Here is a 17,894-nt window from a genome sequence, read left to right on the forward strand (position 1 = left end):
CTGACATGGGTGTATGCTAAGATCATTAGACCAGCATTCCTGTGACTGCTCTCATTCCAAAGGTACATACAAATTGAAAACTACATCAGCATGATTGACACACTGGTACATTTGCTAAACCATGTATTGAAAATATCACGAGGTCAGTTTGCTATATATCTGCTGATCAACCAAATTGGCAAATGTAAGATGACGAATGTGGCTCATCTGTGATTTCCGAAACCCATATTGGGTAAACAGGGCAATGAGAGACACCTTTCAGGTGCAATGACTATACCTGTGCCCATGCAGTCTGTCATGGATGAATACAATATACACTGTCAACATATGTCTCCTTGTTGTATCCTAATATGAAAACTGGTCAATCCATGGCTAGCCTCAAACTGTCACCAAATAATGCACAGGATCACTGCCATTATGGTGTCATAGGGGGCATATGTGGCTCAGGATACCCTTTTAATGTAGCATATGTAACCTAGACACAACACAGGCCCTACATGTAAGGGACCATAGAAAGCATGATAAATCATGCCCTTAATTCAACCCACAGGTGCATCACACAGTAAAGGATTGTCCTTTGATGCCCAAGCCACAGTACCTGAGTGACTGGTATTGCAGTCCTCCAGGAAAGTGACTTTGCATGTCTCTCATTGATACCCATGATGAGAGGAGTACACTCCATAAATGAGTCTGCAAACAAATGAAGGAGCATGTTTGCCACCACGTGATAGTTAGGGCCACTGCATGTGTGCAGATATATGTGTATCACTCACTGGAGTGCCCGGGTATGTCGGTTGCAGTATCATCATGGCTGAGAGGCTTGACTTTCTGATTTAAGCTTACACACAGTAATTGTATCTGGAAGTGTTGTACAGTGCACAGACATTGAGCACATTTCTCCTTTCCATGCTTTACAGGTGGACCTGCCCCCCTACACTATCGGAGAGGTGGCTCGATTTACGGACCCAGACATCTCCAGTAAGTGTTGATATTTCTGTTCTGTGTTATGTTTGCTTCTGTTGTGTGATTGACTCCTGTGTGTTGGACACATAGCAAGGTATGATGCGCTGGTAAATGATCAGATATGTTCCTTGAGTGGATTATCATTTTTTTTCCATCTTTGAGTTGGGCAATCATTAGCATATAGTCATATTTTGGGATTGTAGTGCAGCCCTTTAGGCACAGCCATGTGAATAGGGTGACTTTTGTGGAGAAAACTTTTATTAAGAACATTTAGCGGAGACCATATTTATGATTTAGTCAGCAAGTCAGACCCTGAATCTCACAGATTAGGGATGCCAAAGTCTTACCCACAGACTTGAGCCTCCCTGTTCACTAATGGACATGTTTGACTGTATGTTTGACTTCCTAGCAGCATGTAGCTCTACATGTTGTGCTACATGTATGTGGGACTTGAGTACAATGTCATAGGTGTGCATGCAGCTCATGGCCAGATGTGTGCTTGCATTTATCTGCTTGTTGTAAGTCATGTATTACTGGTATGAAATTATGTTGACAATTGTTTGCATTTCCAAAACATAAATGTGGATGGGATTGTCCAAGGTTTGGGTGTACCCTAGTTGGACATCCTCCTTACCTGTGGTGGACTGCCCAAACCCATGTACAGCTGTCCAAAGCTTCTGGTGTGTCCTAGATGTTGGAAAGTATTTGTTGCTGGTCCATCCCCCCCCCCCTCAGGCACAGGCGGAGGGTTATGAAATGTGTACCTAGGATTGTTGATCCAAGTTTAGTACACAGACATGTAAATCTGTAAATCAGTTGTCCAAAACTAGGATACCCACTCATGATTAGCAACTGCATTCTATCCTGGCAATTCCATTTACAACTCACAGATCTTGTGGCCCTTGATTGTCATCCAGAAGTTAGTCACTAGTTGGCCTGTCACATGTGGAGGACTTGCAGCATTTTTTTACTTGACAAATGGCTGAGCAATGATGCATTGGTTATTTAAGTTGTTGCACATCTTTTAGAGCATTGCTGTGCTGTTTGATAGGACATGTATAGGCTGTGTTGGCATGTACTTCCTCAGGGACAATCAGTGATCTGTATGATGATATGGCCTGTTTCTGGTACATCAGATGTATTGTCTGATTTACTTCTGGAGCCATATCATACAAAGAAGTACCTAATGTTTGGTTTTATATATTTTTTAACAGCTGGCAACATGAATCCCATCCAGATTCGGGAGTTTCAGCGCTGGGCGATGCGTTACCGCCACATTCTGGATGTGGAGTCTGGGATCTGCAACATGGCAAGGTGTTATCACCATGAAAGAGCCTCTGGAGTGTGGAGGGCATTTGCCCAAGGGGGCACTTCCGTGTCCACTACAGCCACCACCACCAGCACCACCACCACCACCTAGGTTGCACCAACCATATCAGGCACCTTTACTGGACCGTCAACCTCCACTGCTCCAGGACCTATCACAGCACCACCTGCACCTCCTCCTACACGCATGGCACCAACAAGGGGACATACATCTTCAACTGGCACCCAGACCACCCCTGCTGCAGTCATTGACCCAGCAGATTTTCAGCGGATGCAACGTGACATTGACTGTTTGTTAAGGAAAATGAACAGGCTGCAGCAGGAGGTGGCACAAGTGAATAGGAGGGTGCGTGCCATAAAGAAGACCCTGCGGAGGGTGAACTTGTAAATGTTTTACCCTCAGCCATGATTCCCTCCCCTCCCACCTCTTTCCTGGTTCTTTTCATTAGTGGGTTTAGGGGGCTTAGTGTTAGGTTAGAATAGGCTGTTAGTTTAGTTAGTAGTGGTGGGTGGGGGGGTGGGGGTATGATACTTTTAATATCTGTTTTTTATTATGTGTGTGGGTGGGTGGGTGGAGGATGATGTTGGGGTTTTGGTGTTAAAAAAAAAAGAAAAAATACAAAAAAATATTTAAAAAAATAATCCCAAAAAATATATATTTGTTTAGTATAAGATAGTATATGTTTAGGTTAGTATATGTTGTCCTCCATGTGTCCCGTCTTATAAGCGGGTGGGGGGCTGATGTTTAGATCTTTTCGTTCAATGTGATAAGTAAGTTTAGGTTAGGTTAGTTAGGGCCAGTCGTGGGTAATGTCTAGTTAGGATAGGTTAGGTTAGGTAAGGTGTTTCCCCAGGTTTTAGTTTCCTTTTTTACTGTTAAATAAATATTTAGGTAACCCTTTACAGTATGTGTCACATACTTGGGGATCAGGGCCTTGGCATGGGTGAACAGTGTCTCTTTAGTATTTGCATTTGTGTCCCATACTGCAACCAAATCCTAATTGAGCTGTTACATTGGCAGCTTCACCAGAGCTACTTTGCTAAGAATCTGCCATCCATTGCACCCACCACTCAAGGTTACTATGGATACCAATGTAATGTTAATTGTTGATGTATGTTTTCAATCTCACATACTTTGCGGCCAGATTTGTTATTGAGGACACTGTGTTAAGTCTGCCTGCAGCCTGATGTTCAAGTGAAGCCTTATAAGGTGAGTGGTAGTATGATCTCATGTAGTATGGTATACATAGCTCACACCTATCATTTATTACATTGTTCAGCCAGGTTACATATTTGTACGTACACTCAGACACATCCATTCCTGCTTTATGGTGTGTGTGTTAGGAAAAATTGGGGTCAAATGTCACATACGTAAATATTGGCTTGAGGAAAAAGTTGAAGGCAATCATTTTTGGCTTAGACATCCCTTGAGGAACGTTATTCTGTCCAACACAGCATTATACTGTATAGTTTCTATTTCTCTCATAATTAACCCTCAGGAAGGGCAGATGATGGTACAATCCAGACCACAGTGCATAGTTATCAGCCAACATTCTTTCAGGTCAGTTGTTTTGACATTCTATAATCATTGACCTGAGGTAAACATCACTGATCTCCATCACGGTTGATGTGTCACATTACACAGAGACAAAGTTGTTGTGTAAGTGCTATTTGTATTAAAGTGCTGTAGTGCTATATGTACATTGTCCATGAGTCCATTAGTGTGACACCTTCCATTGTGATTCTACACAAGTGCAAAAGGACATGTCATTGGACATGCTGGGGTGAAGTGTCAGACAGTGCAGAGGGACAGGATTTGCCAATGAGTTAGTGAGAGACAATCACAGGGCAGGGTGACAAGATAAACAGTGGTCTGGAGAACAGTACTTGTGAGCAGCTGGTGCAAGACTGGCATGTTACAAAGCACAGGACCTTGGTTATAGGTGGCCATGTGGCAGGGACTAGTGCTACTGGGTACTCTTACGAGTGAAGGTGATCTGTTCCACGTCTTCATCTTCTGATGTGTGTGTTGTCTCCTCTGCCCTTGGTGGTGGTTGTGAAGGGGCAACACACACCTCAGTGTTTGAAGACGTGGAGTCAGACATCCCGGTAGCTGCCAACTGTGGGGCTATTAAGGGCAGTACTGCAGCAAGGAGGAGCTGCTGCTTCTTAAGAATAGCAGCCACATCACTGTGGTAGGCAGCCAGGTCGGCCCTGAGGGGGGTCAATATTGCATTCGTGCACGCGTTGACAGGATTGTTGTTGGAGGTGTTGTATCAACTCTCTTACAGCTGTGCTGATTTCCTTCACACTTTTTTCAAGTTCATGCAAGATTGATGTTCGCCCTTGCATGGCTGCTGCCTATTCTGCAGTTGACATCATGCACAAACGCATCCCCTCTAGGCTGGCTGCCATATTTTCCATCCCCACCGACACCCCCTTGGCCAGCTCCCGCTGTACTCCACATACAGGGGGTCATTCCGACCCCGGCGGGCGGCGGGCGCAGCCCGCCAGGCGGAGACCGCCAGAAGACCGCCACAGTCCTCTCAAAGCTGGTGCTAGTGTCGTCAGAGTCCTCAGCTGGGTTGGAGCTGGCAGGTCGTACAATTGGGATGGTGGGTGGGTCCTCTGTGATGGCTGCTGTATCTGTGCTCCTCCTTGCAACTGAAGGTGGGGTCTGGAGGGTCCCAGGGACATCTTGGAGGGTCTGCTGGCTGATGTTTGTCAGCTCGTCATCCATGTCATCAGGGAAGTCCAGGACAGGCATAGCCCCAGGAGAGCCATCGTCCTCTGCAATGAGATATGGTAAAATGAGTGCGTCTGTGTTGTGGGTTTTGTAATGTGACGTGCCTGCCTTCCAATTTGTTGCACATTGTGAACTTGGTTCCGGTTCATTCATATTAGCATTCTCCCATGTCCTATGCCCCACCTGCATGTCACATGTATTGTGGTCAGTTTGGGGACTTGTCAGCATCACATCCTCTAGGTGTTGGTTCAGACCAAGTTGTGAATTGCCACCTTCTCGTCCTACTCAACCCTCCGTCTACTTCCATTCTCATGGTGAGGCCTTGCACTGGCTGTGGTTGTTCTGCTGGCACTACCACCACCCTTCACAATCTGGAACTGACCCAGTCTCAGATATTTCACATCCAGCTATATGTTGCTGAGACCTAGCATAACTATGTATAGCATTGCCATGGCACAATACAGATGTCAGCATTGGTAGTGTGTAATGTTGATGTTGGAGAATGTGTGCTACATTGGATTGCACTGATGGTCCTAGCAGTGTTCCATTTCCTTTTCTGACTGTGAGGGTGAATTTCACTAGCCGGAGACATATGTCCTCCCCCTCAATGCTGTTGTCTGAGCGGTATGACATTTGGGATGTTGCATGGTGTCATTGGAGCTATTGTGACCCAGGCAAAGGGTGGGCCCTGTCATATGCAGCATGGTTATGACATTAGTGCCGTGCACCTCATAATGTTTATGACAATGGCACATGTTTGTAGCAATTATGGACAATCACATTTGACAGGATTGGAACATTGTTATTGATTACAGGGGATTGACAAAGTTCTCATGCTGAAACCTTTAATTTGTGTGTGTTTGATCCTTGGGGACGTTACTGCCATTAGCTACTTGACCTGCACACACAGCAGAGGTGGTAGTGGCAACTGTTGTCAATGTTAAATTCCACTTGCAGATATGCCCTGAGAGTGTTAATTGAGCCCTAGTTCATGTAGGGAGAATACCAGCTGACGTGTGACAGCAGGCCAGTTTTACGTTGTACCCTACCCTCCTGGACTGGCATACCCCCATGCAAAGGTTGTTGGTGTAGTGTGGTACTGTGCCCCAGGTTTCCTCTGAACGGGCCATGCCCCCGTGCAGTGCCCCTTTACCCATGCCACTCCCTGAATATCATGACTTACATGCATTGTGTAGTAGGTCTGTCCACCCCCCTGCTTACGGTTAACATTTGTGCATTTTAATTCCCCATGCGACTTACCCTGCATCTGTATTGTCTCCTGGTAGTCTGCACTGTCCTGTCCTTGAGTCCCTGTGACCATCTCCTCAGGGATGACGGCTGCCACCATCTCCTCCATGTGGTCCAGGGCCTCCTGTGGTGCTGGACTCCCACATCCAGTCTGCAGTGCTGCCTTCCTGTTCCTGGCCGTCTTTTCTTTGGTCCTGCGCTTGCAGTCATGCCAGCGGTTCTTGCACTCGATGACTGTTCTCCGTACTTCTGCCACACTGTTTGTTCCGTCACCTCTTTCACCAGAATTTCTTGCTCCTCTGCACTGAAGCGACACTTTCTTTTCTTCTTCTCCCTGTCCTGGGTCTTGTGTGGGTCCTTCTGGCTGGTTCCTGGTCTGTTGTCATCTTCCTGGGGTCTGTGCAAGCATCTGGGATCCATTTTGGCTCTCCTAAGCACATTTTGCTGTGTTTGCGCTGCTTTTTGGCGCAATTGCGTCAAAAAACTGCACATATCCGGTTTGTGATGCTGTAAACCGTCTCACAGTCATTTTCGCCACATTAACGTCGTTTTTCTTTACGATGTGACGCATTGGTTTGAGTAAAATAAAATGTCTCATACCAGTTGTTTGCGCCGCTGTGCGTCAAAGTATAAATTTGACGCCCGAGTGGCGCAAAGAAATGGCAATAGCCGGCGGTAAAATGTTTGACGCAAAACTGCGTTGGTGCAGTTTTGCGTCAAAAAGTATGAATTTGGCCCTCAGTTTCTAGGACAGATGTTTGAGGGATATGTTTTCCATTCCTTCTCTGCACTCTGTTCTTCATATTCAATTCCAAATACAGGATTCTTTCATTATTTCCAGCTAAGTCAGTGGTTCCCAATCTGTGCGCCGTCGCACCCCAGTGCACCAGCAAAACTAGCCAGGGGCGCCATGAACAGATGCACACAGTTTGGGAACCACTGACTGACACACAATAAGGCAGTGGTTCCCAATCTGTGCGCCGTGGCACCCCAGTGCACCAGCAAAACTAGCCAGGAGCGCCATGAACAGATGCACACAGTTTGGGAACCACTGACTGACACACAATAAGGGTAACACCGGGAGTGGAGGGCAGGATGCTACAGACAGGGATTTGTAATGAGTGGCATCAGTTTGCATATTCTTGAAGTTCAAAAGGCACGGCGGCCAGAGGAAACTGGAGTCCCAGGAAAAGTTTAAAAATCCCTCATGTTCTGCAAAGGCACAACTCCTCTGTTCCCAGGGACCACTCAACAAGGAAGGAGGTAGCCTCCTTGCACAACACTCACACAAAAGGACGGAAAAGCAAAAGCGCTGCAGCACCTTGAGGAGGAGTACAGGCAGAGCCTCTCCAGGGAGGGAGACGGGGCCTGAGCGGGACATACAAGCTCAGGCCAGTAGATAGGGCTGCCAGGATTTGAGTAGGTGAGCCTGAAATGACACACAGAGGCGCAGCACTGAAAGTAAAAGTAAACATTTGCAGACAGCCTGGTTTTACACACAACAGCCTCTTCATAAGGATTTACAGTACCTGGGAGCCACCTCTGGAGCGGTACTGCAGGTAGAAGCAGACAGGCGAAAACTCATGGCTACTAGCTGCTCCAATGTACACATCTTGTGGAAAATGATCTTTCAGTGGGTTAATGTGCCTGCTGCTAAGAGCTGTGCAAAACTTGTGGGTCACTGCGATTTTGGAAAGACTAGAGTGTAAATGGTGTGCATTTGCTTCCCTAATTTATGGCTTGAGCACAATGTATACTTGTCTATGTCTGCTGCTGTTCGTCATTGACTTGACATTTGCTATTTGTTTTATCCATGTCCTTCTTTCACGGACCAGCTTGTGTGTGCTGCCCTCTGGGTGTAGGGCCCACCACCCACTAATCTCCGTTTACTGGCATGCCACTGACTGTTGTACTTTGTCTTTGCCTTCATAATTTTATACTTTTGCAAAGTTCAAACACAATGCAGTTGTGCAACAACAGTGATTGCCTTTCAATCTTCCATCGAGTCCTGTGCACCCAGACACATCCAGCCCTTCCCTCCCCATGTGCACCACAGATTGTTTTGAACAAACCCTGTTGTTACAGTTTGCACCATGTTATCCCAATAGTCCTTGGACACTTTATTTTCCTAAATATGTCACTGCTTTGAATGTCTTGTTCGTACAAGAGGTTTTGTGTGCGTCCCAGACTAGACTGACTCAAAACAAACGGGCTGCAGAAGCATCATAAATTGAAATGCACATTAATTAATACAGTGCAGTTTACTTATTGAGTCATAATATAGTTTCCAGCACCGAAATCAGCCTCTCCAGTCATGCAGCTGTTGGCCTCGATTCAGGAAGCGCCATGTTCACATGAATATACGAGTCGATTTTCAACTCTCCAAAGCTGCCTGCTCTGTAGACTCAGTGGAAACTATGTAGCAATGCGTATTGTGCAGTGTAGTAAACACGGCGTGGTGGGACATTGAGAGGAGGACAGGCGCACTGAAATAATCAGAACAGTGAAACTTCAAGTACTAAGGCAGCAGGGAGAAGCCTGTTCCACATTCCAGGGCCACACCATAATGCTGCTAATGCACATTGCAGATCTGCCAGTACATATCAGAGGGCTTCCAGTGCACATTTCAGGACTGACAGTGCCAATCATGGAGCTATCAGAGCCAGTGCATGCCAAAGAACCCCCAGTCCACATTCCAGGTCTTCCAGTGCAATCAAGGCATATTACGGCGGCTTTGCCCTGTCCTCTGCATGACTCGATTGCCCCAGGTTTGGTAAAGTGCAGTCATGCGCCACTCCATTCCACACACATCCATTATGCTTTACTGCCCCAAATTATGAAACACACAAGTCTCCACTCTTACACCTTGCGATCTTGCGTAAGGTGCCAATGGGAATTATTTCTTTCAGCCTCCAGCCATCTCCCTCTCCACTTGGTTCCCAGGAGTGATCCCCATATCAATGATTATAATACCTTCATTCGCATTGTCCCAATTGTTTTCAGGAAGAAAAATGAAAGTGTACATGAGGCCAGGCTTACATCCCTCCCCACCCCCAGAAAAAGGAAGATAATGGAGAGCCATGGCCAACAAGCAGTGGGTCAAGGGAGCCGTGGGTCGAAAAAGTTTGGGAACCACTGAGCTAAGTGATTGTTTTATGAAAATAAGATGGCCAGATTTACATATGAATTTGTTTACTTTTATGCATGTATGCATATGGCATTTTTATAGTCAAACCTAGCCAAAAGGCACATAGTCAAAGGCAGGCTTAAAGTAATGAGTAGTAGGTGAGGAAGCTGAGTTGTGGATGGTTGATACATTAGATGCAGTGTTCTTTAAAGAGGTGAGGCTTCAACTCTTTCCTAAATAGGAACAGCTTTGGTCTGGTCCTGATGGATACAGGATGTTCTTCCAACTCTTGGGGGCACAGATGAAAAAGGCCTGTTGTCTGTTATTTTTTTATGCTTCTTAGGGCCTGATATAGAGCTTGGCAGATGGGTTACTCTGTCACAAATGTGGTGGATATTCCATCCGCCATATTACAATTTCCATAGTCATCATGTTTGTGACAGAGTAACACATACGCCATATGCTAAATCAGGCCCTTAGTCTACAGTTGAATGGTGTCCTGGCTGCAGGTATACCAGAAATCTTCAGAGAGGATGACCTTGCCTGCCAGATAAGCAGGAGTGCTGTTTGTGATGGATTTGTAAATTATGCAGCTGGTTTTTAACATTGTGTAGGCTTTCAGGGGGATCCAATGGAGTTCCATCAGGATGGGGGTGATATGACACTTTTTCTTCAGACCCTGGGTGAAACGTGCTTTATAAATTTGTTAGCCTTCATGAAACACAAACGTATAATTGTCCTGGTGTTCCAGTTATTGCAGAAGTGCAGCCTAATAATTTACAATACTGCTGATAGATGGACAGTAAGAATACAGAGCACACTAGGAGAAAAAAAAGAGGAAAGTTAGGAGCTACAAAACCCTAAATCTAAACATACAATTATAAATTCGTCCAAGACATATAGTTCACCCTGAAAAGAATGTATTCCTAGGGGTGCTGCAGTGATTCAAACTGCTTCTTTTATCATACTGCCTCAGCTGATAAGGCTCGCATATTTATCAAGCGGATCCTGATTCAGAATTTCTGTACACAAGTTATCCAAGAGATCTGCAAGTTTCTCTGTATCACTGTCCTTCCCTCTGCAAAGCTTATACTATTAGGTTCTTCCACAGCTGCCTCTCAGAAGTATGCTGCAATAATGTTTGCAGGCATTATCTTTGTCAGACTAGAGCTTGCCAAAATATGGCTAGATATAGAGCCACAGAAAATAGGTCATTATATAAGTTACGTAAAACAATGCAGTGGTTGAATATTCTACTAATTGTGAGAGCCTGGACACGAAACATGACAAATAGTACAATTTTAGACAAGGCACCAACCACCCTCCCCTATGTAGTGAGAGTTGCAATTGGGTAAGTGCATTGCAAGCCTTCTTGAACTGCCAGATATAACAGGACCATGATGCTTCAACCTTATGAAAGAAGGAAATGAGAACAAGAGGCAGAGCACAGAAGAGGAATAAACAAATTTGAATCATAACCATTTTAATAACATTGCTTCTTCATTGTAACGGAAGGTGGTATCAATTGATACATTTGTGTCCCTAAAATGTCTGTTGTACAAAACAATAATGGATGCCACTGCTTAAACGTAATTTGGGTGCCATTAATTTCTCATTTACATTCATTGTCATACTCCTTTTATATGTTTTGTTACGACGTACCGACTACTGGATAAAAAGTATTTAACACTGGGTATTTTTGGAGCTACATTATCTAGTAATAATATATCTTAATAACATGTCATTTTGTATGTTACACACACCTTTGCATAATAGCTAGCCATTTTTTGATAAGAAAGACTGTTCATCAATTGAAAGAAGGATGTAGCAGGAAGATGTCGAGGTGACGAGTTTTCACAGCTGTCAAAAAGTGCCTCAGAATATTAAATGAGGTGAGAGGAAAAGTCCCGAGAGATAAAGCATATTCTAAGTCTTAGAAGTTGAAGTACAGGAGGTGTTTTAGAAATGGCAGAGACGAAGGTGACGAGCTGTAATGTAACTAGTGATTTCGTAAAGAGACTATATTAAAAAGTATTCTAGATAGAGAGGTAAATAACTCAATTAGAGAAGCAGCTCAAAGGCATTAGGTAAAAGGAGAAGGCCTCAGATGATGAAAATTGGTCACTTTCAGAGGAAGAGGAGAGACATGTAAAGAATATTAAAGGTGGCAAGTATGTGAACCAACCCAAAACTAAAGGCCTGATTTGAAGTTTGATGGATCGACTGGTCTGTCATTAAGGTGGCAGATGTCCTGTCTGCCATATTATAAGTGCATTAGAATTTGTGGCACTTGTAATAATGGAGGACGGGTATCCATCACGTTTTGACAGAGTATCCTATTGTGTAAATAAAGCTACATGTATTCAAGTAAGTAAAAATGAGTCAAATTAAGTAAGGAGGAAACGTATTACAAATGGAGCATGAGAAGATGATCACTGCATAAATGAAAGAAATTGTATCCTTAGTGGCACACAAAGAAAAGGTAATCATAGCAGCTCAAGGAGTTTACACAGCATCCTGATAAGGAAACGTTTGGTGACATTTTGATGGTGATTGTGAATACTTGATTTAGAAGAGGAAGATTATAAGCAGGAAAATTTGACCTACTATGATAATAAGGAGTAAAGGATGTGTTAAAGGGTGCACAAGGATGTTTAATCCATATTCAGTAAGATATTCCTGTAGGGCAAATTAGTTGCTAATGACGCACACTGGGGATTTGTCAGGGGCAGGTCTCTAAGGTGATGACTCAAGCCTCTTCTTGAGGTGAAGAAAGGACCGACCACTTCTTGAAACAACCTCAGACTGCAGATTTGTCATAGGTAGTCAAGAGTTAGATGATCAGAGGATCGAAGCTTGAAGAAAGAAGCAGTATACTAAGCCAAACCACTCTTCAAGCAAGCCAGCAACAGGAAAACGAGCATGATTGTGACATGAGTTGGACTAGTTTGGTCTCCTAGTCATAGCCCAATACAGGAAGTAATTCTGTGGAAAGAAACAGGAAATGGTGAGCTGCCGTCTTACCTTGTGCAATTCTAAAAACTAAATATGATAGCTTAACCAATGGAAGAAAAACTGGCATGGACTACTAAATCTTTAAGCCCTAATCTTCCATGCCTGCAGATTTACTAAGAGGAAACACTAACCTCATGGTGAGTCTACTGAAATGCTTTCATCAGGAAGCAAACGTGCCCAGGATACACTGCATAACCCTCCCCCCCAATCCAGAACGTCATCCTGCAACAGTACAATGCCAAATACAAAGCAATGGCACTCTGAATGGTGCCAGAAATGCCAAACTCTACTCTCTTGTAAGCTCCTCTTAAGCCATGTGTATAGGGTTTCACTTAGAAACAGTGTCTAACTAGACAAGAATATACATCGGGTCCAACAATAAGGAATTATATTTTCCCTCTAAAAATTTGATACTCACAGATTTCCTGCACTTCATACTCAGCTTGTCCATCAAGAATGACAGCCAGATGGTCTTCCATGAAAGAAACATGAAAAGATAGGTGTATTCTCTAAGAAGAAGGAAGCCTCAATCTAACTGTGACAGGATTTATTTGCTAAATGGACTAAACTATTTTGGACTAAGTTTAGACCGAGAAATAGAAGATGGTAGGTTGGCTTAGCATAACCATACATTGTCACTTAGCTTATCATTTGGGGCCAGCCATCTATGTCTATAGGCCTGAACATTTTGTCTTAATTTCACTATTTTTAGATTCTGAAGAAAAATTATTTGGAAATGAGACGTTTGCAAGACACCGTGGACTGCAGGAACAAGATCATAAATATCAGAAATCTTTGCAAGAACTAGAGGATGAAATCCAGTTAGATCAATGTAGTTGAAATGTATCTTCAATTAATGTAAGCAACCTGCAGCAGGAGCCAAATCAGAAGAATTTTTCAACAAAGCTGAAAAGTGTGCCATCTTGGTAAATGAATCAACGAAAACCTTTATAATGTTAGAAAACTATTGAAGATGGCAAGTCCATAATAAAATCCATATACAGTATATCTCACAAAGCCTTGTGGGCAAATCAGAGTTTAAAAGAAGAGCAGCTTTTTTCTGTGGTTCTGTTTTACTCTGAGTGGAAGTTTCACAAGAGGCCTCTAGAATTTCCTCTTTAGTTGCTTCTATGTTGTTTTCATTCACCTATGGCCAGAGATGAATGACTCATGACATTGCTGAAGTACCAGTTCACAAAGATTCTTAAAAGGCATGAAAAATATTTTCATGTAAAAGACTAGCTTGTTTTTTTTAACTTCAAAAAAAGATGATGTGTGTATAATTGGTATTGCTTGGTATCCTCAGTTTCACAACAGATTCCCTCTAACAAGGTTGTGGTTGATGTTGTGGCAGGAGGAAGAATAATTTCTTTGGTTCCAAATCTTTTCATTCTGGATATTGTCTTGAGTGACTGTCAGCAACAGTATTTATCTTTACATGTACATGTGTGGTTGAAAAATCATATGTCTGGAAAAACGTCCCGGAGAGCATGACAACTGTTCAGGCATTCAGACTGTTAAAGAACCTGCAGATTCCAATGGCCAGTATGAACCAATACATTGAACTGAGACCATGGAAGAAAGTGTCCCCACTCTACAGGGGCTTTTTAATTGCTAGCAGCTCTTTCTCTAGCACTGAATAAGTATATACAGCAGATGTCAATTTTCAAAAAAACAAAGCTGTTGGATGGTCCAACCTATCAAGGCCTTCTTGAATTAATAATTCTCTAATAGCTTGATCAGACGCATCAGTTTCCAAGATCAAAGGTTTAGAACGACCTAGTTGCTGAAGGATGGGAACCCTTATGAATTATTCATTTAATGTGTTGCAGCTCTGCGTGCCCTCCTGGTCCCAGTGAAAGTTTTTTTTTCTTTTTAAAAAGATCATTTTTTGGTGTAATTTCGGAAAAGTTCTTGATAAATTTGTGGTAACAATTTGGCAAACTCAGGAAGCTTAGAGTTTTTCCTGAAGTTGGAAAAGGTCACTGTATAGTTGTTTTCACCTTCAAATATCCATGGCCAAACCCTCTGCAGAAATTACATATCCCAAATATTCTACAGAATCAGCATCAAAACACATTTCTCAGGTTTGGCCAACAAGGTATTTTCCCTTAATTTCTTTAACCTCTTTAAAATGTTGAAAATTGTATTTTGGATTTTTGAACAATACCAATATATCATCTAAATAAACAACTATGGAATGGAACATTAATTCTGAAAATACAAAGTTCATGAAATGCTGAATGACAGCAGGGGCACTGCCAAGCGTAAAGGGCACTACACGATATTCATAATGCCCAAGGGCAGTTCAGTTCGTCCCCAGTTTGTCCTGATACGATGATAGGCCCTTCTAAGATGTATTTTCTTTAAAATCTTTGCCCTTTTTACCACTTCTAGGATGTCTGAAATTAAAGGTAAAGTGAAATAACCTTTTACAGTGACTTAAGTCCTCCATAATCAATAAAATGCCTAAGCTATTTTGATTTTTTTTAGGAACAAAAAGCAAAGATGATCCAGCAGGGGACTTGGAAGGAACATTGAACCCATTCTTTTGATTGTCATCAAGATATTCCTTAAGGGCAACTTTTTCAAGAGGTGAAAGACAAAATATTTTATTACAGCATCTGGTATTAAACAGTCAAAAGACCCATGAGGAGGCAATTCCTTGGCTTTGCTTTCTGAAAATGAATCCAGATAAACTTGATAAGCTTCAGTGACAAAAGGCAACTTGGCTACGTATTGAACAGGAGAATCATCTTCAAATCTAGAGACTATCATGCGATAGGTAACATTGCAGTTATCCACACAAAACTCTAAACCAAGAAAATGTCCTTGCAGTCCCATTGATGAAGGAATGCTTTAGTCAACCAACTGATAGCTAAAAATAAAGGATGATGTGGCTCTAAAATAATATCAAAATTAAGAAGCTCTTGGTGAGTTACAAGTTGGAAAGTGAAAGCTTCAGTTTCTTCAGTTACACGACCAGAGGCAGCCAAAGTTCCATCTATAGATTCAATTGCTACTGGAATTCCCTTAGCTGTAAGTGGAACAGAACGTCCATTAGCTCAATGGATGTCCATGTACTTATTGGATGCACCACAACCAATGAGCACAGGAATTGTATGTCAGACAGAAGAGAATAATAGCTTCCCTTTCAGAAGTATAAATTCAGAACAGTGTGAAGAATAAGGCAGAGAAACATCCTTAGAATTCATCCCTAATCCCTGCTGAAGACGCAAGCATCCAGGTTTTCTGAAGCCTTGTAAGATCATTTAGGACAAATTGGGCAATCCTGATCAAGTGTCCTTTCAGCCCACAGTAAAAGCCAAGCCAGTGCAACTCTGTCGAAGTAAGTTGTATAGTCTGCTGAATATGTAGAAGTGCGTTTCACATATAAGCTAGTGCAGTGCTTTACAAATTCATGTGAAATAGCTTCCTATTCTTGAAGTATAGTGCCATCCACACCCTGCAGTTGTGTCACCACAGGGAAATCCCTCGTCTGTCTAAACAGTCAGGCAAGAGTTCTGTTTGAGCGATTAGCCTCACCATGTGCCCGGGCTGTTGCAATTCTATGCACCTGCTTGACCTCCTTATCGGCTTCTTCATGGAACTCATCCAGATTTGTGCAGATGTTTAATAGTATGTCTGTGGAGCGGTTACTGTGATATTGTTCTTCTGGGATGGTAGTTCTTTTGCTAGGACATTTAGGCCCTCATCATGACCCTGGTGGTGGGTGATAAAGTGGCAGTAATACCGCCAACATGCTGGCGGTAATCACCACCAAATTATGACCAGGGCGGTGATACCCCAATAGATAGCCAATGTACCACAACAACTGCCTGGGCAGAAACAACAGCCACCACGGCGGTAGCCAGCAACAGCCAGGCAGAAGACAAAGTACCACGCATCATATTAAGACACACAAAAGCCTGGCGGTAACAGAGGTCAAAAGTGAAAGGACTCACCATTGGAGACACAGGGAAGAACCACGCCGCCATGGAACCCGAACTGCAAGTCTTCCCGATGATCTTCTGCGTTAGGCTCCACCTGGAACACCAATGCAGATGACGACGGTGAGTACAGACGACTATAACACAAGGGAGGAAAACGAGAGTGACGAGAGTGACACACACACACACGCACCACACACGCCCGACACACACACACACCATACACACAACCACCTGCACCACAAAAACAATTTGTCCCCGAAAAACGGCAGAATAGTGCAAGGACAACAGGAATTGACTAAAGTGATTGTTTTCAAATCAACATTTAAAATAATTTATCGATTTGTCAATGAAACAGATACGTACACATGTACACAAAGGGACACTGCCCAGTCCAATGTGCAAAGGGCCCACATGGCCACAGGGCACAGTCTAAGGCCTAACTCGAATCCTGAGCACAACCGGATAGAACACTGCATGGGCATAAGTTTGCAAATAGGCAGGCATCTCAGGGGGATGTAGGGGCACCTCAGCCAGATGCGGGAACAGGCCCACTGGATCTGGAGGGGGCAACATGCCCAGTGCTTTGTCCTGGGGAGTGCAAGGCCAGTCTCTGGAGTGGGTGTCTTCCCCACTGGTTCTGGAGTCAGCAACATGTCCAGTGCTTTGTCCTGGGGAGTGTAAGGCCAAAGTCTCTGGAGTGGGTGTCTTCCCCAATGGTCCTGGAGGGGCAACATGTCTTGGCATTGTCCTGGGGACTTCAAGGCCACAGTCTCTGGAGTGGGTGACTTGCCAACTGGTTCTAAAGGGGACAGCCCGCACAGTAGCCCCTGGAGGGTGGGCTACATGGCGTCTGCCAACGGTGATGGCTGCATGGTGGTGGTGGTTGGGAGAGGCTCCTGGGCAGCCCTTGCACTCACTGATGGCTGCACATCCACATCTGGTGGTGGGGGCCCTGTGACAGCCGATGGTGGTGTTAGCCTGACAGCTTCAGCTGGCATAGAGTGCCTCTCCTCCTCCTGTTTATGGTTCGGGGATCCCTTTCCCTTCCTTGCAGGGGTGGATGAGCTCTTCCCCTCTGTGCCTGGTGCAGACTCCTTCCCCGTCCTCACAGCTGGTGCAGGCTCCTTTCCCTTCCTCACAGCTGGTGAAGGCTCCTTCCCCTTCCTCACAGCTGGTGCAGGCCCCTTCCCCTTCCTCACTGCTGGTGCAGGACTCTTCCCTTTCATCCCTGGTGGTGCTGGCTCCTTCCCCTTCAGTGTCGTAGGTCTGGTATCCTTACCACCACGAGTAGGTGTTGCTACCACTGTCCCTGTGGACTGTTTGGCTGAGGTGCTGGGCTGTGTCCGTGGTACCCTGTCCATACGTGCAGGATGGGGGGTAGGGGTAGGGAAGAGATCAAGGTGGGTAAGGAAAAGCCTTTTAGGGACGTTGGGCGGGAGGAGTAATGAGAGTGGAGGATGAGGGAGTGTTGTCTGAGGTGAATGTCTGCTGGTTTTGTGTGCAGGTGCATGGGCTG

The sequence above is a fragment of the Pleurodeles waltl genome, chromosome 6 (assembly GCF_031143425.1).
Source record: "Pleurodeles waltl isolate 20211129_DDA chromosome 6, aPleWal1.hap1.20221129, whole genome shotgun sequence".
Classification (NCBI taxonomy): Eukaryota; Metazoa; Chordata; class Amphibia; order Caudata; family Salamandridae; genus Pleurodeles; species Pleurodeles waltl.